The sequence below is a fragment of the Elaeis guineensis genome, chromosome 5 (assembly GCF_000442705.2).
Source record: "Elaeis guineensis isolate ETL-2024a chromosome 5, EG11, whole genome shotgun sequence".
Classification (NCBI taxonomy): domain Eukaryota; kingdom Viridiplantae; phylum Streptophyta; class Magnoliopsida; order Arecales; family Arecaceae; genus Elaeis; species Elaeis guineensis.
Genome location: NC_025997.2, coordinates 59,205,163 through 59,225,889, shown reverse-complemented (window position 1 = coordinate 59,225,889; position 20,727 = coordinate 59,205,163).

The following is a 20,727-nucleotide window of genomic DNA, read 5'->3' as shown; positions in this document are numbered from 1 at the left end:
TAAACTACAAATATATATCACATATATATTAAGTTTTAAATCTAAAATAAAAATTATACATATCAAATACATGCATAACTAGATATAAAATAATGATTAAAAAATTTTAAAAATATTTTTCAAAAATTAATTCGTATCAAACTAGGACAACATTTTCAATATAGGGGATAAACCCTATATCAGGACAACCTTATACCAGTCTGATACAAACTTTTAATCATTCTAATTTTAGATCTAACAAGAATAAAGATATATCACATATATTTTTAGATCTAAAAGATTAATTTAATTATTTTAAAAATAATTTGCAAAATAGATCCATCTTGTGCGAGGACAATCTTTTCAATATAGAGGGTTAATCTTATATAAGGACAATCTTATACTAGTACAAGATCAATATTAAATTATTTAAAATTTCAGATTTAACATATAAATTAGATTAAATATGTCATGAAGAATCTGTAGCTCTAATATCACTGTTAGACATACGGATAGACTTGCATACATAGATTTTAAAAACTAATTTGAAATAGTAGCGAAAATGAATCTAGTTTAAACCCCTTAACCCAACATGTATATCTATCCAAGCCCTCGATCTAAGACATACATATAATCTGAAAATAAATCAAAAAAATTTGAGATCATATCTGAATACCTTGCGTGGGTCGAAATATACCGCAATCGATGATCGTAGATTTGAAGGTTCTTGAGCCGCACATTCGTCCGATATCTACAGATATCCATCGGAATTAATCTTGAACTTTTCTTCATATTTTAGATTCATCTTCTTCAAGATAAATTTTAATCTTTTGAATCTTTGATCAACTATTGATCTTTATCCACGATCTCAACACTTAAACTGTAGCTTTTCTTCCTATTCCTTGATATAGAAGAGATCACCCAACAACTTGCGCATGTGGAAAGATGGGATGCCCAACCATTGGGCATTGAAGAGAGGGGAGAAGGAGAGGATGGCATGGAGATGGGGGGGGTTTATATCTGAATTCTCAATTCTTCTTCAAACCCTAGGTGACCATCTCTTAAATAGAACTTTTTCTTGATTCCAAATCAATCTCCAATCAGACTAAAAATGCTAGTCATTATCTCATAAGATCTCTTGCCTTTTAATTTGATTTTCTTTTCAAGAAAATCAGGTCCAATTAGAAAGGCCCCAAATCCTATAAGAAAAGTAGAGGGGGCACCCACATCTTATTAGGCAAGATAAGGGGGCGCCTTCATCCCATAAGGTAAAAAGAGGGGGTGCCAACCTTTGATGCCCCTTAGGGTTTTTGTGCGCACAAGAGAGGGGGCATTGATCCTCTCTCTTTCTTTTTTCATGCCAAAGCAAGGAGGGGGCACACCCCTCTCTTTTCTCTCCACTAACTCCAAAGGGGCGTGCACCCCTTAGATTTTTCTAAAATTGAAAAAGGAGGCACACATCTCCTCTCTTCTCTTTTCAATTAATCCATACCAAAAAAAATATCAAGGAAGAAAAATAAAGTGATTTGTTTGCCAACTCATTGACTTGATCCAATCCTTTTGGACCCTCAAATTGGTGCCCCTCTAAACCCAAATCAAAGTAAATATAGATTAGGTTCAAAGCTATAACTTGATCTAATCCTTATCTAATAAGGAATCCAAGCCCAGAGAAGAATAGAGTTTAACCATGTGCTAGTATGGTTTTCCTAAACCCAATAGGATTTTACTAAATCCTATCCCAATTGTAACTTCACAAGCTCAATTGAATAATTCAAGATTAAATTTTTTAATGTGTGACCCCATAGGTTTCATTATATCTAGTAGTGAGATATATTGTGATCTCCATCACAATATCATCGAAACTCTTTTTGATGGGTTGGAACAATACCAACTCTATCCTTCGAGAGTCATCGATTATCAAGATGATATTCAATGAGTCTCACAATCCACTACTGATACCTAGCAGTATGTAGTGGCAACACCTTTGAATGAAAGTATGGACTCCTAGGTGTAGTTATCGTGTGATTCAGTTCTTTTATCGTGAGTCCTGACTTAACGGAGATTATGGAGAATTTGTCAAACCCCATTGTCAGTCATATGCTAGATTGGCTCAACTCGAGTTCACTTGTGAATCTCATGGAAACTCTTTTTTAGTATTCACATTTGCTCTGGCCAAAGACTTTCTGAACTCAGTCTCGTAAATTGTATAGGACTTCTCCTTGTCTATCAAGGTTGATAGTTTTCATCTAGATACATCCTAATAGTGAATTTAAATCTACTGTGGCCGACATATACAGTAAAGATTCGAATGGCTAGAGATTAAAAAAATATGCAGTCAAACTCAGTAGCCTCACTGCGAATAGCCGATGACACCATAGGTCAAAGGACAGCTCATACAACTGTAGCATCGAGATAACCATTGATGAGTGAATAGACATCCAAGTGGTTTCTCATGTTGATCACGCTCAGTACAAGTTGTTCTCTAACAACTACCTACACTTTTACCCCAGTATCCCTACACTACAGGTCTGAGACTCATCTACCCAAAAGGAAGGTGATCTATGCACCAATCTTAAATGGATTGATCAATGTCTTCCGTAATGATCCTTCGATTGGGAGCATTTAAAAACTAACTACTAATAATATATGTCTCAAATTTTCAACACCTTGAGAATATATAAAACTATTTTTATTAATTTTTAGGATAAATCATGGACATATAAATATGATTAGAATAAAAATATCTTTTATTAATAATAAAAGTATTAAAGTACAAAGTTAAATTCTGAAAATATAAAATATGTCAGCCAATAATTAGCTTCTAGGACACTCATCTAGCAATCCGTGTATCAGTCTATTTGGATCAGTCACCATCCCCATGATGATCTATCTATCGAGAGCATTTGAGAATTAACCACCAATGATACGTGTCTCAAATTCTTAACTTTTGAGAATACGTATCATTATCTGTTAATACCTCGAACATTTTATGGACAAAATTTAAATACAACATGAATGAAAAATAATTCAAATTTTATTTATTTTAAAAATTTAATTATAAAAATTATGCTCCTAGAATGTGTACATGTGTCAGTCAATCTGACTTCTAAGACATACATTTAACAAACTTCCATTTGACCTAAAGCCAATTGATCATGTACCTAAGCCCCATCTTCTCAAGGTGAATTTTAGTTTTCTGTTGGCTTAGTGGCTTGATCAATGGGTTAGCCACATTCTCTGTGGAGTCAACTCTCTGTACCTCAATAAATTTTTTCTCGAGGTATTTGCAAATCAGATGAAATCATCGCTCGATGTATTTGGATTTCTAGGAGACATTGATTCCTTAGCTAGCACTATGACACCATTATTATCGTAAAAAATGTTAAAAAATATATCTCAAAAGTCAATCGTCAACCTGTTGACAGTTGAGCAACCTTGTATTGTAATTGATTTGTTAATAAATAAAATATATTTTTGGTATTTTCATCATAAATTTTTATCTTCTAATGAACTCTGTTGTTGTGATGAAGTCCTTAGAACTATTTAGGTTTGATAAAGAGAGGATTTATCGATTAGTCTTTAAAACTGTTCACGACCAAATGATGGGCTGTTAATAAGGATAATAGCTTCTATCGAGCATAGGTCGCTGTGGGCCATATGGGTTGGTTGTCTTCTTAACCAAGGAGTGTGAAGATACTAGTATGGCATACAGGTGAGATGTAAGGGTACATCATCATTGAACATGACCAACTCCAGAGCATTCTGCTGTCGAGAATATCTTTGATGGGATATAGGTATAAGTGTCCCTTAGATCTGAGATCACCTCAGTGACTTACCAGCAACTCACTATGCTTTGGTACTGGACTAACTAAATTTTTAATTCAGTGATGGAAGGCTTTTGGACACAGTCAAGTACTTGCGAAGTCGGAGTGTGATCAAGATGGGATTGACCACTCCAAGAGTTATAGAAGAATGAGTCACTGTATTTCAATTTAGCAAAATCTTGACCAGGATAATCCATCAGATGAATTTGATATTTTGAAATACAATGTGGACAACCTGATCAGAGTTGACAGTTGAACTCTGAGGTGTCCTATGAGCATTTTGGTCAAGGGGATGAATTATATGGAAACTATGTCCGCATGGGTTCTAAGGATGTTGCTCTACACATTCGACCTATCTGGCCGTCGGGTACCATTACTAGATGGTCACTTCGATTGGTATAAAAATTTATTCCTATACTATCAGCTTAGGTTCGGACCTATGAGGTCACATACATTAGAGTTCATGATCTAATCGGATGGTTGATCAACGATTAAGAATCATTTTAGGATTAAACGATCAATACGATTGATATTTAACCTAGTGCAAGTGTTGTAGGAGGATCGATTAGCAATTTGATTGTTAATTGGCTTAATTTGATTAAGCCAATGGGCTGAGATTAAGTCTAATTGAATATGATTTAATTAAATTTGATTTGGGCTTGATTGGATCAAGTCCAATTGGTTTATTGGATAAGCCAAGTGCAAGAAAAAACTAGTCCTAGTCCAATTAGGACTTGGGTCAACCTAATTTCTAATTCAATTAAAAAATTAAATCAGATTTAAATCTAATTTAATCTGATTAAATTAGGTTCTTAATTGGGTTAATACTTATTTTAATTGTATTGATTTGGTTTTGGTTTGATTTGGTTTGAGAAACCAAATTTGAATGAGTCATAGATTGAACCTTAGTAAGACTAGGATTCCACCTTGCGCCACCTTAGCCCCCCACGCCCACTCTCTCTTATTTTATACAAAAAAACCTTCTCTCCTAGGCCTTCATGCATGCCTAAAGCTTTTTACTCTTTCTCTCTTACATAGAATATGGTTGTGGACCAAGTCAAAGTAGGAATTAGTTTGGATTTCAAATTCTATGATATAGAATTTTAGAAAATCAATACTCTTTCCTTATGGCACTGATTTTACCCAAATTTTTTTTAAATTTTTTGTGACTTTTATGGTACATATTGTGCACCCTTTGTTGATGGTCCATGGTAGAAAAAGAAGGAGGAGGCGATCAAGAGTTGGGCACCACTTATCTTGTCTTGTTTGGATTTTCCTTGACTAGGTATTTGACCTAGACAAGGACTCTTCATATCTTATTATTTAAGATAAATTTCTTATTAAAATTTTATGGATTATAGAGCATTGAGAGACCTTTGGAGCATATAAAAATTAAGGAGAAAGGGTGTTGGGGCATGGAGATATAATAGACACAAAACTAGGTGTCTAGGTGAGAGCAAAGAGAAGAAGAAGAGGGTCTTCTTCTAGGGTTGCTGTGTTCACCTCTTTTCTTCCTCCATCTATAAATTTTTTGAGAGTGTCTCACATCTAAAACTCCTTCTCCTACTTCTCATCTTTGAAAAAATCTAAATCAAGAAGAAGGAGGCATCTGATCGACCATCGAAGAAGGATCAGTGCAGTACTAGCATAATGTGCTGATTTTCTGGATCAGAACTTCTGATCGTGATTCGTGGGCTCATGTGGATGACTCCTAGAGGCTGGATGCATGTGCAATTTGCAACATCATCCTCAAGCCCAGATCAGCAAAGTTAGAATGTCTAACTTGCAAGGTAATAGATCTGATCTATTATATTTTACATACATTAGATGTAGTATAGAAACATGTTGATATGATCAACATGTAGTTCTTGCTCTTTATATTTTAATTTTTGATTTAATGTCATGTAATAATTATATAATAAGTTCTTAGATCTAGAGATTCTCTAGTTTTATAAGATAAATTATAATTTATTTTAGTCTTCCGCTACCTGATCTTGAAAAAGTTTCAAGATCTAACCCTGAAACCCTAGATCTGGTTCCTTCAGAAAAGTATAATGGCGTCTGATGGCATCATACCCAGCTCCGCAATGAACTTCTTGAATCAGAATCCTTCCTTAGTAGCCTCCAACATGGTGATATACTTTGCCTCCAATGGTGGAATCTGCAATGATTGGTTGTTTAGAACTCTTCCAACTAACTGCACCACCATTAAACAAAAATATAAAACCTAATGTAGACTTTCTTTCATCAATGTCAGACATGAAGTCTAAATTTATGCATTTTTGTACCCATAAATCTTCTTCTCCAAAGATCAAGAAGAGATCCTTAGTTCTCAAGTACTTAAAGATATTCTTCACAGCAATCCAGTGCTCCTCATCTGGATTTGACTGATATCTGTTTGTCACACTCACAGCAAGAGCAATATCAGATCGAGTACATAGCATAGTATACATGAGGCTTCCTGTAGCAGAAGCATAAGAAATCTTGCTCATACACTATATCTCCTCAGGTGTGCTAGAGCACATCTTTTTAGAGAGATGAACTCCATGCCTGAAGGATAATAGACCCTTTTTGGAGTTCTCCATGCTAAACTGCTTTAGCACTTTCTCTATGTATAATTGCTGTGACAAACCTAGCATCCTCTTAGTATTATGAAAGAAATCGGACTGCTGTGGTACATCTGAGATTAATCAGGAACAAAGAAGAAGGAGATTAATGATGCCCTAGGGCATACAAGAGGTGAAGAGGAAGAGAAGAGAGACAAGAGATTGGGAGAAAGGGCCAAAACTTTTATTCACCATATTTATTTGACCTAACTTACATTGTATAAATACTATACACAAGGGTCAAGCCCAATGCTCAAGAAAACTCCCAAATAACTAATCTGATGTGATGCAATCTTCAAGCCCATGTGCACCCATAACTCACATGCACATACCCCATTGGACTAAATCCTAGTCCAATTAAATGATTAGCCCCCTTTAGACCTATCTAACCAAGGCCTAAAGTCCCTAGGATCAAATTTGATCCTAAACCAAAATAGAAATCCTATGCAACTACAGCCCACAAACTGGGTTGGCTCAGCTGAAACTGAGTTGGCTCAGTATACCACTTAGTCGACTCATTCCTAGACTGAGTCGACTAAGTCGGCTGCCACCTGCAGACTCTCGAAAATATACCTTTCTGTCTGTTCTCAGAGTTAGCCAATCTAGACCAAAACTGAGTCGATCTACTTGAACTGAGTCGACCCATCCACAAATTGGATTGACTAAGTTACCATGCCATGCCAGAACTCTGATACGCCATGCTTCTGTTTGACGATTTTCTCAGACTTAGTCGACCCATCCTGATACTAGATCGACCCACCTTTAACTTAGTCGACCCAGTCTGAGGGTGAGTCGACTAAGCTTCTGCTGTTGTTATCTCTCTGACTTCTTTCTTTTGCTAGCCTTCTTGTTCCTCTAAGGCTTTGGAGTGCCACACCCACATTCTACAATCTCCATCTTGGTGCTTCATAGCCTCAGCAAGCTCCTCCCTGTCTAACAATGCCATTAGTCCCACACACTTGTAAAAGCCATCCAAGGGAAGAACCTTTGTAAGTGCATCAGTTGGATTCCTTGAAGTATGCACCTTCACCAGCTCCACCCTAATTCTGTGATATATGATGTCTATATGCTTCATCCTAGCATGGTAGACAGAATTTTGAGCCAGCATCAATGCAATCTGACTATTACAATGTAGCTGGACAGTCTCCTATGTGAAGCCCATCTCTGACAATAGTCCCTTTAGCCACAATGCCTCTTTAGCTGCCTCTGTCACTCTAGTATATTCAGCCTCGGTAGTGGACAAGGCTATGATAGGTTGCAAACATGATCTCCATGAGATTGGACCCTCATACATATTGAAAACAAAATCAGTAGTAGATCACCCGCATCCACATAATCTTCAATCTGCCCTAGAACTCCTTTGGTTAAGTTGAGATTTCTGTCAGCACCTTTTTGCTGTCCAAAGCAAATGCCGACTCCAATAGTGCCAACTAAATATCTGAAGATCCCCTTCAGTGCTCTCCAATGCTCCCTACCAGGTCGTGCTATAAACTTGCTAATTTGACTCACTATATGGGTAAGATCTGGCCTACAACATACCATCGCATACATCAATGAACCTACTCCAAAGGCATACAGCACCCTCTCCATTTTTTGAGCCTCCACCTCAAGCGAGGTGACATATCCTTCAAAAGTTTGTAGTGCCCGGTAAGTGGCAGTGCCACCGACTTCACCTCCTTCATTCCAAATCTTTCAAGCATCTTCTGAATGTAGCCACCCTGAGATAAATGTAGCAGCTTCTTCATTCTATCCCTGAGGATCTCTATGCCTAGTATCTTTCGTGCAGGTCCCAAATCCTTCATCTTGAACTCCCGAGATAGAGCTGCCTTCAGTTCCTGCACCACACTCCTACTCTTACAAGCCTTTCTAAAGTCAATGCCTTTCTAAAGTCAATGCCTTTCTTCTGGGAGTATCCCTTTATCACTAGTCTTACTTTATATCTGATACCTCTCTGCTCCGAAGGCCCTTCCTTGCACTGGAAGATCCACTTGTAGCCAATGGGTCTCTTTCCTTCTGGCAACTCCACGAACTAGCAAGTTCTGTTCTTATGGAGTGACTGCATCTCTTCAGACATCACCTGAACCCATCTATCTCTATCATCGCTCTCTACTGCCTCTTGATAAGTATACGGGTCTTCATTCGCAGTCACTAAGGTATATGATACAGACTCCTCGAAGCCATATCTTGCTAGTTGCCGCATATTTTTTTTGGACTTGTGCAGAGCAACCCCGATGTCTGTCCTAGATCCAGCTTTCTCCTGCTAGATCTCCTGGCTTTCTCCACCTATCTGTGCCCTCTCCAATAGTGGAGACACCTTTGGGAAGTGCTCCACCTGACTATCATGTCTCCCAAGTATACCTACAAAAGGCAAAATCGAATAAAAGGTTAGTTGTCCACCACTACCCAATTGGACTCCTACTTTTTCTACTGGACTTCCATGCCTTCTCACCTTTGGAGGACTGAGCTTTCATCGAAGACCATATCTCTGCTAATGACAGCCTTCTTCTCTAAGGGATCCCACAGCTTGTATCCCTTTACACCTCGTGGATAGCCTAGGAATACCATCTTTTTTGACCTGATGTCCAGCTTGCTCCGCTCACTAGCAGCCACATGCATATAGGTCGTGCACCAAAATAGTCTAAGGTAGTTCAACTCTACTTTCTTTCTAGACCACTTCTCTTCAAGAATACTACCTTTTAATCTAGTATGAGGTGATCGATTCACCAAGTAGTATGCTGCATCCATCGAATCCATCCAAAATGCTTTTGAAAGTCCTACTGTAGCCTCATGCATCTCGCCTTCTCTAGGAGAGTCCTATTCATCCTCTCAGCCATCCCATTTTGCTATGGAATTTCTTTCACTGTGAAGTGCCTCTTAGTGCCACACTCCTCACAGCACTCCTAAAACTCCCTACTAGTGAACTATCCGCCATTGTCTGATCTTAAGCACTTGACACTGCATCCTCGCTCCTTCTCCACCTCATCCTTCCACACCTTGAACTTAGAGAAGATATCTAACTTTTCTCTCAAGAAATAAATCCAGACATTTCTCAAGAAATCATCAATCAATGTCAAGAAGTATTTGGCCCTATTCCTGACCAAAACAAGTGCTGGTCCCCACACATCTGTATGCACAAGCTCTAATGGGGCAGCACAGACCTTTCTCGAGAAGTCATCAATCAGTGTCAAAAAGTATTTGGCCCTATTCCTAACCAAAATAGGTGCTGGTCTCCACACATCTATATGTACAAGTTCTAATGGGGCAGCACTCCTAGCTATACTGATAGCAAATTGAACCCTTTTTTTCTTGCCCATCTGGCATGGCTCATAGACCTCTTAAACTCCATCCTCTATGTCTAGAATCAATCCGTATCTACTCAGTTCCTACATCCCTTGATCTCCCATGTAGCCCAGGAGGTAGTGCCACAATCGATGCAAGTCCTACTGATCCTATACCACAGTCGCTATATCAGATCCCCGATCGTAACAGAACCCTCCAATCTGTAAAGGTTATTCTCTAACCTTCTTCCCCTCATCACTACCATGGTCTCCTTTGAGATATTCAATGCACCACTCCTGGCATGACTGCTGAAACTGTAGCCATTCCTCTCTAAATAACCAAGTGATACCAAGTTCTTATTCAATTCTGAGATGTGCTTCACATTTGTGAGAGTCTGCACAATCCCCTCAAACATCTGTACCCGAACCATACCTATCCCTGCAACTTTGCATGGGTAATCATCTTCTAGTATCACACTTCCCTCATCTGTCTTGGTGTATGTGGCAAACCAAGATCTGTTTGGAGTATAATGATGAGAACAGGCTGAATCTAGAGTCCATACCTCTGAACCACTCTTGTGACCATCTGACAATCAAGAGGTCATTTTCCACCTCATGATCAGCCACCACACTCACTGAATCTGATGATGTGGTTGCTATAGCTGCAGCCTTTTCTCCCTGTTTCTTCTTCCACTATGAACAGTCCCTTTTGAAATGACCGAACTCCTGGCACTTGAAGCATTTTACTTCCTTCTTGCCTTTCTGAGACTTTGATCATCCTCTAGACTTGCTTCTATTCTATCATCTACCTAATCTCTTCCCTATGGCTAGGCCTTCCTAGGGAACACCTTCCTTGGTCAGCTTCTCCCTCTACTCATTGGATTGAAGCATCGAGATGATGTTCTCGTAGTACAAAGTCTCTTTCTCATAGAGTAATGTAGTCACCAAGGGATTATAGGACTGGGGCAAGGAACACCAGAATAGTAATGATCGATCTTCCTAATCTAACTTCACCCCAACATTCAATAATTTATTACTGATCTGATCGAACCTCTGAATATGTACCTTTACATCCCCACTTTCTTGCATCCGAAGGTTGTAGAGTTGCTTCTTCAGTATTGTTGGTGCAAAAATTTGCTTGCGTCGGAGAAGCTGGAGTCGGGGAAGTCGCGGTCGCCGTCGGGACCTGCAAGGGAAGTCTAAACCGGAGGTGGGGTTGCTCCGGCAAGACCCTCCGACGCTCAAGTCAGTTCTCTGCCTCAACAAGAATGGAGCACTCAAACAGAGAATTTAGCAGAGTTTTGAGATAAGAAATGAGCTTATAGAATAACGTATCTGGGTTCCCCCTTTTTATAGGCGAGGAAGATAACGGATTGATGGCGGTATCTGTAACCGTCTGGCAGTGGGCTGCCCAGGGTCAGGCGGAGTTTGCTGCGAAGAGTAGTGGAATGGACCCGTGGCTATCACTGGGGCGTGCCACGTGGAGTCTGCCGCGTGAAGTGGGGCGGCGTTTGTTGTCGTGATTTGCCAGCGGATGGGAGAATCGTGCAGTATCCGTTGCAGGAGGTGGAGCAGGATCGCGGCCGTTTATCGTGGCCTGTCAGGTAGTAATGGAGCCGCGTGGGATCCGTCGTAGGGAGTGGAGCAGTGCTGCGATCGTTACTGCAGCCTGTCAGGGAGTGGTGGAGCTGCGCGGGATCCACCACAGGAAGTGTAGCAGAATCGTGGCAGTGATTGCGGCCTGGGAGTGCAGATCTGCCGGCTGAAGTTTGGTCGTGGTCGGAGTCTGACCCCACGTAGGGGTCCGGGCGGAGTCCTCCTTGCAGTTGGGGTAGTGGGTGGAGCCCGGCTCCCATGGGAGTCCGGGCGGAATCTTCCTGCAATCAAAGTTAAAGGCGAAGGTCGGCTCCCGTAGGAGTCCGGACAGCTTACCGGCAGTTGACGTTGAGGATGGAGCCCGACTCCCGTAGGAGTCTGAGCGGAGTCCGGCTCCCGTAGGAGTCCGGGCGGAGTCTTCTTGCTGTTGAAGTCATCGGCGGAGTCCGATTCTCGTAGGAGTCCGGATGCAGTCTGTCTTGCAGCCGTTGGAGTCGAGGATGAAGCCCGACTCCCGTAGGAGTCTGAGCGGAGTCTTCCTGCAATCAAAGTTAAAGGCGAAGGTCGGCTCTCGTAGGAGTCCGGACAGCTTACCAGTAGTTGACGTTGAGGACGGAGCCCGACTCCCGTAGGAGTCCGGGCGGAGTCTTCTTGCTGTTGAAGTCATCGGCAGAGTCCGGTTCCCGTAGGAGTCCAGACGCAGTCTGTCTTGCAACCGTTGGAGTTAAGGATGAAGCCCGGCTCCCGTAGGAGTCTGAGCGGAGTCTTCCTGCAATCAAAGTTAAAGGCGAAGGTCGGCTCCCGTAAGAGTCCGAACAGCTTACCAGCAGTTGACGTTGAGGACGGAGCCCGGCTCCCGTAGGAGTTCGGGCGGAGTCTTCTTGCTGTTGAAGTCGTCGGCGGAGTTCGGTTCCCGTAGGAGTCCGGACGCAGTCTGTCTTGCAGCCGTTGGAGTCGAGGATGAAGCCCGGCTCCCGTAGGAGTCTGAGCGGAGTCTTCCTGCAATTAAAGTCAAAGGAGAGGTCCGGCTCCCGTAGGAGTCCGGACAGGGGCTTACCAGTGGTTGGAGTTGAGGACGGAGCCCGGCTCCCGTAGGAGTCCGGGCAGAGGTCGCTTGCGGTTGTAGTGGTTGGCGGAGTCCGGCTCCCGTAGGAGTCCGGATGAAGTCTGCTCGCGGTTGTAGTTGTTGGCGGAGTCCGGCTCTCGTAGGAGTCCGGGCGGAGTTGTCATGTAGTTGATTCCGCTGAGGACTTTGGCTGTGGGTATTTTATACCCAACACCAGTCCCCCTACTTCCGAGATTGAATTTCAAATGAAGGAAGTACAGAGAGAGAGATGGGCACAGCCAAAGCCGTCCCTTCGAATCCTGCGCACTGTCGCCCCCAGATATTTCGGCATTAATTGTGCGCATGCCAGAGTCTTTTCGAATTGGAGTGGTACGAGGGGATGCTTCGAAATTCTCGTAGGTACACTGGCCTAGGTACGGCGCAATTATAATCCTGCCAACCACCAGCCGCTTTTAGCCGCCTGCCAGGGGGAGTGGGACACATGTCGGATGCGGACCGACCTGGGGGGATTCGCGATCATTATGGCGTCGGATCCCAGGGTCTATTTAAACCCGTCCTCCCACCTTTAGGTGTCCCACTCCGTTCCTGAGTTCTCACCAACGTCTGCCTTCTCTTCGAGAGCCCTGTTTCAGTGAGCGTCTTCTCGAGCCGTAGGCGTCTCCTGCTTTCGTCCCTCAGGTCCCTCAGAGTGAAATAGGTTAGTTCCAGCACCGCCAACCTTCTTCTCATCACCTAGGGACTTCTTTTCTGTCATTATTTTTCTTGCATTCCTCTGAGTTAGTCTGTGATCTCACCTTCCCCCTTCTGTCCGTCTTCTTAGGGTCCTTTAGAGCCTCCCTTCGAAACCACTCAAAATGTCCTCTGGCTCTTCTGCTCCCGACAGTTCTGAGAGCTCTTCTGCCTCAAACCCCCAGGTCCCTATCTCTGTAGACGAACCTGCATCTGGGGCTGGGCCCCGCCCGGTTTTCGCGTCGGGTGCCATTCCGTGTTCCTTGACCTCGGAGGAACTCCTTCTTATAAGGGTTCAGTATGGAGTTCCTCCGGAGTACGACTTAAAACTGCCGGGCCCTTCTGACCGGGCCAGCACTCCCCCACCCGATCGCTTCTATTTGTACCAGGAAGCGTTCCGTGCCGGACTCTGGCTTCCGCTTCCTTCCTTTGTCGTTGCCCTCTTCCGCTTCCTAGATATCTCCTTGGCTTCCGTGGCCCTGAATTCTTTTAGGTTCTTGATAGGATTTCTCTCCCTCTGCCACGTAGTCGAGGTCCAGCAGTCTCTCTCCTTGTTTAGGCACTTCTATACCTTCAAACGCCATCCTTCGGTGAAGGACTGGTGGTACTTTTCCCCCCAGTTCGGCAAGAAGGGGTTGCTGAAAGGCGCCCCTTCTTCGATCCATAATTGGAAGGGGAAATTCCTCTTCGTCCACTACCCGACCCTGAGACTGGGTCTGCCCCCTTGGGGCTCTCTGAGGGATTCTGTCCGTTGGGCTCCCAGCCTGGGGGAGGACGACCTCCAGGCCACCCAGAAGCTTCTAGCCTATTCCGCTCCTTCCCTTCCCAATCTTCTGAGGGAGCAGTTTCTTTTCAACATCGGCCTGAGTCCCCAGGATCCAGCGAGTATTCATCTTTTACCTTATCTTCTCTTTTCATACTTCCCTTCTCTTCTTCTTTTTACCTCCTCTTCCCTCTCTCTCTCTTTCCCCTCTGTTTCTTTCTTTCTCTCTTCTCTTTTTTTTTTTTTTTTTTTGACTGATTGGCTTGCTTCTTTTTCTTCTTTCCTTTTCTCTCTCTTCTTTTCTTCTCTTCTTTTGTTCTCTTTTTTTTTTTTTTTTTTTTAGGAATGGATGTCGAAGCAGTGCGGAGGCTCGCCAGGGGCATGAGGGTCCACAAGAGAAAGGGTGCTACGACCTCCGGATTGGCGAAGAGGGCCAGGGCGGAGGAGACGAGCTCAGCGGCACCCGTCCAGGCGGCTCCGGCCATCGACATTCCCTCGGATGCCGAGCCAACAGCTCCTCGGGCCTCCTCGAGGAGTCCGCCGATTGGGGCCCCCGACCCGGGGGTCCGCCCCACGGAGGCGCCCACCGCGGGGTAAAGGAGAAAATCGGTGGCCCGCAAGGCGAGTAGCCGTCGAAATGCTGCGGACGAGTCCCTCTGCTCCGAGGAGGGGTCAGAGAATCCCTTCAATGATAGGGACTTAATCAGGCGGCTGATCGACGGCTGCATTCTGCCTGACATCGTGGAGAGGATCGACCGTGCCGATCCTGAGCAGCGGGCTTGGGATTCTTTGGGGTCCTTCCTTGAGGTGAGCGACTCTTCATTTACATGGCTATTCGGCCTTTGTACTGATTTTCTAGCTGTCTTTGTAGATTGGGCACCAGCTCCTCGCCTATATCGAGGCGATGAGCCGCACGAGGAGGGACATCCTCCAGGTGGAAGAATGCTGTCGGGCGGAGGTTGCTCGCCTCCAAGCAAAGACGGTCGAAGTAGCTGCCCTCCAGGAGGCCCTGGAAAGGGAGAAGAAAGCCTGGGAGGAGGAGAGGCAGATCTTGGAGGAATCGGCGAGGAAGGCGGAGGCTGAGGTCGCCCACTTGGTCGAGCAAACTCCGGTCCTGGTCTCGAAGGCCAGAGCCCTTGCGGTGGAGGAATTCAAGGCCTCCGTGGAGATGAGGGACCTGAATATCCAGTTCGACCAGGAAGCGTTCATTAAGGGGTTCGAGCTCTGCCAAGAGAAGGTGGCCAGAAAATTCCCAGAGCTCGACCTCAGCTTCCTAGGCGAGGAGTCTGAGGATGAGGCCGGCCCCTCGTCAGCCGCCACTGCCGTCGCAGCCCCCGCACCGAGTTCTCCACCCCCCGCCCCTGAGGTCTGAGACCTTCGATCTTGTACCTTTATTTCGTCGCAATTTTTCCTTTCCATTTGTCTTTAAAAATTATTCAATCAATAAAGTTGAATTTCTCGTTGCGGACGGCTTCTCTTTCCTCCTCCCTCCTTCTCTCTGTTTTTCTTCCTGCAATGAATCGTTCCTTGACGCCTTTACCTTCCGATGGTAGTGTCCTACAGAAGCACTCCCCCTGCCCTTGGGGGTCCCGCTGAAATTGATGATCCAGCAGTTGAAAAAGGAGGCCCTTCACCTGACGAAGAAGTTAAAGAAGACGAAAGCCGAGCTCCGCAAATCGAGAGAAGGTCACTCTGAAGCCGTCGCTGAGGCCGCCCACTTTCGGAGTCTCCATGTGAAGGGGATCATGGAGTATAGCTGGAGGAAGGCGAACTTCGCAAAGGAGCTCGAGGAATGCAAGAAGAGCTCCAGTGACCGGATTTGGGCCCAGGCCGCCAGGATCAGCGCCCTCAAGGTGGAATTGTCAGCTGCGAAGGGGAAGATCGGCCAGCTGGAAGGAAATTCATCCTGGCTCTTGGCCCGGGTCGACGATGACCAGAGATGGTCGCAGAAGGTTTTCGACCTTCAGCAGCAGCTTCAGGATGCCGAGGTGAGCCACGACGTGCAACAGGCTAGCTGGCGCAGGCAAGTGGAAGAATACAAAGAGAGATTCAGGATGGCAGCCGACGAAGTCGTCCGTCTCCAGAGACAGCTGGCTAGCAGGGCACAGCTTACTTCCGCCCAAGATTCTGAAGAGCTCCAAGCCCTAAGAGGCACCGTGGAGGGGATTTCTGTCTCTCTCGGGGAAAAGACAGCCGAGCTGCAGCAAGTGAAGATCCAACTGGCACTCGAGCGGCGGGCCGTCGCGGACGCGGAGGCGAAGTCCAAAGTTTTGAGGAAGAGGCATCGAGAGGCGGAGGCTGAGAGCCAGCAACTTTGTCGGGCGCTCCAGGATGCGCTGCAGAAGAGGGAAGAGCTAGAAGAGGAGATTGAGAATCTGAGGCAGTCCTGCTTGAGGAACGGAATAGATAACTCTAGGTCGGAGGGAGCAGGGCCTTCTTAGAGCTCTTTTTGTCTTTCTGTCTTGTCATGTAGTTACTTCCTTTTTGTCGTTTTGCCCTTCTTTCCTTGGCCTTTCTGGCTTTATAGTGTGTATATCAGAAATGGAATAAAAAGAGCATTTTGTGTTACCTCGTCTGCGCGTTGCACTAATATTGCCGTCTGCTGAACCTTTCTTGTCGTTTGACTTGTCTAATGTAGACGTCGTCAGGGGGCGCCCGATCATCGATGCGTTAGCTCGCCTTTCTCGTCGTGCGTGGCCGCAAGCCCGAGCTTGGCCGTCTGGGTCCCACATTATTTTGGGGATGTCGTTGTCTTCCTAATCGGTGCCGAAAGTCTTCCTTGGCATCATGGATGGAACCCGGCTCCCGTAGGGGTCTGGGTGAAGTCTTCCCTGGCGTCGTGGCCGAAACCCGACTCTCGTAGGAGTCCGGGTGAAGTCTTCCCTGGCGTCGTGGCTGGAACCTGACTCTCGTAGGAGTCCGGGTGAAGTCTTCCCTGGCGTCGTGGCTGGAACCCGGCTCTCGTAGGAGTCTGGGTGAAGTCTTCCTTGTGGATGGAACTCGGCTCCCGTAGGAGTCCGGGTGAAGTCTTCCTTGTGGGCGGAACCCGGCTCCCGTAGGAGTCCGGGTGAAGTCTTCCTTGTGGACGGAACTCGGCTCCCGTAGGAGTCCGGGTGAAGTCTTCCTTGTGGGCGGAACCTGGCTCCCATAGGAGTCCGGGTGAAGTCTTCCTTGTGGGCGGAACCCGACTCCCGTAGGAGTCCGGGTGAAGTCTTCCTTGTGGGCGGAACCCGGTTCCCGTAGGAGTCCGGGTGAAGTCTTCCTTGTGGGCGGAACCCGCCTCCCGTAGGAGTCCGGGTGAAGTCTTCCTTGTGGGCGGAACCCGACTCCCGTAGGAGTCTGGGTGAAGTCTTCCTTGTGGGCGGAACCTGGCTCCCGTAGGAGTCCGGATGAAGTCTTCCTTGTGGGCGGAACCCGACTCCCGTAGGAGTCTAGGTGAAGTCTTCTTTGTGGGCGGAACCCGGCTCCCGTAGGAGTCCGGGTGAAGTCTTCCTTTTTGTTCGAGCCAGTGTGAGGTTCTCCTCCCATTTTCGGCTTGGCTGTGGGGGTGCGTTAGGGCGCTGTAAGGCCTCTCCCCCCATCCGGTCTAAAAGAACCGAGCCTTTGACTTTGCTCATGTTAGGATGAGGTTCTCCTCCTGTTCTTGACATGACTGTGGGGGCACATTAGGGCGTTGTAAGGCCTCTCCCCCCATCCGGTCTAAAAGAATCGGGCCTTCGACTTTGCTCATGTCAGGACGAGGTTCTCCTCCTGTTCCTGATATGGCTGTGGGGGCACATTAGGGCATTGTAAGGCCTCTCCCCCCATCCGGTCTAAAAGAACCGGGCCTTTGACTTTGCTCATGTCAGGACGAGGTTCTCCTCCTGTTCCTGACATGGCTGTGGGGGCACATTAGGGCATTGTAAGGCCTCTCCCCCTATCCGGTCTAAAAGAACCGGGCCTTTGACTTTGCTCATGTCAGGACGAGGTTCTCCTCCTGTTCCTGACACGGCTGTGGGGGCACATTAGAGCGTTGTAAGGCCTCTCCCCCCATCCGGTCTAAAAGAACCGGACCTTTGACTTTGCTTATGTCAGGACGAGGTTCTCCTCCTGTTCCTGACATGGCTATATTTTAAGCATTCGGTGGGGTCGTATCCAGTCATAATAAATCCATGCCAGTACATTAAGTAGAAAGAAAATTAGATTCAAGGCGAAATCGTAAGTGATACATTTACAGGTTTTCCGAGCTCCTTGGTCGCAGGTGGCCCGCCCCTCCTTGAGGCCCTCCGGTGATAGAGTCGATGGTCCCGATGGGAGGCCGGTCCCCGGGTTGCTCCTCCCTTCTCGATAGTTCAGGCTGTGGAAGGGCTCTTGGCCGGTCTCCCCTACCCTCAGGCCTGCGGCGGATGAATCTGTCAAGTCGACCTCGCCGAATGAGCTCCTCGATCTCATCCTGGAGCTGGATGCATTCCTCTGTGTCGTGGCTGTGGTCGCGGTGGTAGAGGCAGAACTTGTTGGGGTTATGCTTCTCGGGGTGTGTGCGCATCCTCTCTGGCCTAGGGAGCTGCTCCCTGACCTCCATTAATACCTGGGCCTTCGAGGCGTTGAGGGGGGCGTAGTTGCGGAATCTCCCTGGTGGGGAACCCCGCTGAACCCCGCGGTCCGGGCTTCTTTGCCTGCGTGCCCGGGGTGGAGTATGGGCGCGCTTATGCCCAGGAGGGGATCGAGAACGCGGCCGGACTTCCTTTGGCCTTTTCTCCACTGCGGGCTTACTCGAATCTCCCGCTTGCCGCTCCCTTGCTGTCTCTTCATCCTTCATTTTGAAGGCTTCTTCCGCTCGGGCGTATCCCTCAGCCCGGGCCAGCAAATCGGCAAAATCTCTGGGATACTTCTTCTCTAGGAAAAACAAAAGATCATTCTTCTGAAGGCCGCTTTTCAGGGCGGCCATGGCAACTGATTGGTCCAAGTTTCGGACCTCCAGCACCGCGATGTTGAAGCGGTTGATGTAGGCCCGTATGGACTCCACTTCCCTCTGCTTGATGTTGATGAGGGACTCCGAACCCTTCCAGGGGCGCCGGCTGCTGACAAAATGGGCCACAAATTGGTGGCTCATTTGATCGAAGGAGAAGATGGTACCCAGTTTCAAAGCCGAATATCAGTTCCTCGCTACTCCCTTCAAAGTAGATGGGAAAGCCCGGGATAAAATGGCATCAGGAGCACCGTGAAGCAGCATCATCGTCCGGAAGGCCTCCAGATGATCAATCGGGTCTGAAGTCCCGTCGTAGCTTTCGAACTGGGAAAGCTTGAAGTTTGGCGGGATCGGTTCCTGCATGATCGTTTGGGAGAAGAGAGGGTCAGTACAAATATCCTCACCATAAGCGGGGGGCGCATGGCGGAGTTCTTCAATCCGCCGGTTCATCTCCTGGAGCCTCCGATCCAGGAAATCCTCTCGACTTCGAGTCTCGAGGGTCCTCTGGCAGAACGGGGGCAGGGATCTTCCAGGGGTGGAGTCGTGGTCCGATTGAGGGCTCTCTACCCTCGGGTTTGTTTTCCCAGGAAGGACGGGACGGCTGGCCCAGGTGGCCTGCCCCACCGTCGGGTTCTGGCATTCCGGAGATGCCCTTTCCGGGTGCGCTGACGCCTGCGGCTGCTGCTGCTGCATTGCTTGCACAGCTTCGACGAGGCCTCTGACCTGCTGTGCCAGCAAGTCAAACTGCTCCGCACCGACCGCCGCCGCTGGAGGAGGAGGAGGAGGAGGTTGAGAAATAGGAGGGGAGGCTGGAGCCTGAGACCTGGCTGTGGAGGCCGTGGGCCGTCGCGTGGACGCCTTGCATGGAGGCATCGAGTGTGGACCCAGCAGGGGAAAATAAGGAGTGGGTGTCGGAGGAGATGATCGGAGGTGGCTCCGTTGAACGCTCCTTTAAGAATAAGGGTACTGCGAAGGTTCACCCCTTCCTCTAGCGTCAATCCTGTTGGTGCAAAAATCCGCTTGCGCCGGAGAAGCTGGAGTCGGGGAAGTCGCGGTCGCCGTCGGGACCTGCAAGGGAAGTCTAAACCGGAGGTGGGGTTGCTCCGGCAAGACCCTCCGATGCTCAAGTCAGTTCTCTGCCTCAACAAGAATGGAGCGCTCGAACGGAGAATTTAGCAGAGTTTTGAGATAAGAAATGAGCTTATAGAATAACGTATCTGGGTTCCCCCTTTTTATAGGCGGGGAAGATAACGGACTGATGGCGGTATCTGTAACCGTCTGGCAGTGGGCTGCCTAGGGTCAGGCGGAGTTTGCTACGAAGAGTAGTGGAATGGACCCGTGGCTATCACTGGGGCGTGCCACGTGGAGTCTGCCGCATGAAGTGGGGCGGTGTTTGTTGTCGTGATTTGCCAGCGGATGGGAGAATCGCACGGTATCCGTTGCAGGAAGTGGAGCAGGATCGCTGTCGTTTATCGTGGCCTGTCAGGTAGTAATGGAGTTGCGTGGGATCCGTCGTAGGGAGTGGAGTAGTGCTGCGATCGTTACTGCGGCCTGTCAGGGAGTGGTGGAGCTGCGCGGGATCCGTCGCAGGAAGTGTAGCAGAATCGTGGCCGTGATTGCGGCCTGGGAGTGCAGATCTGTCGGCTGAAGTTCGGCCGTGGTCGGAGTCTGACCCCACGTAGGGGTCCGGGCGGAGTCCTCCTTGCGGTTGGGGTAGTGGGTGGAGCCCGGCTCCCATGGGAGTCCGGGCGGAATCTTCCTGCAATCAAAGTTAAAGGCGAAGGTCGGCTCCCGTAGGAGTCCGGACAGCTTACCGGCAGTTGACGTTGAGGATGGAGCCCGGCTCCCGTAGGAGTCCGGGCGGAGCCCGGCTCCCGTAGGAGTCAGGGTGGAGTCTTCTTGCTGTTGAAGTCATCGGCAGAGTCCGATTCCCGTAGG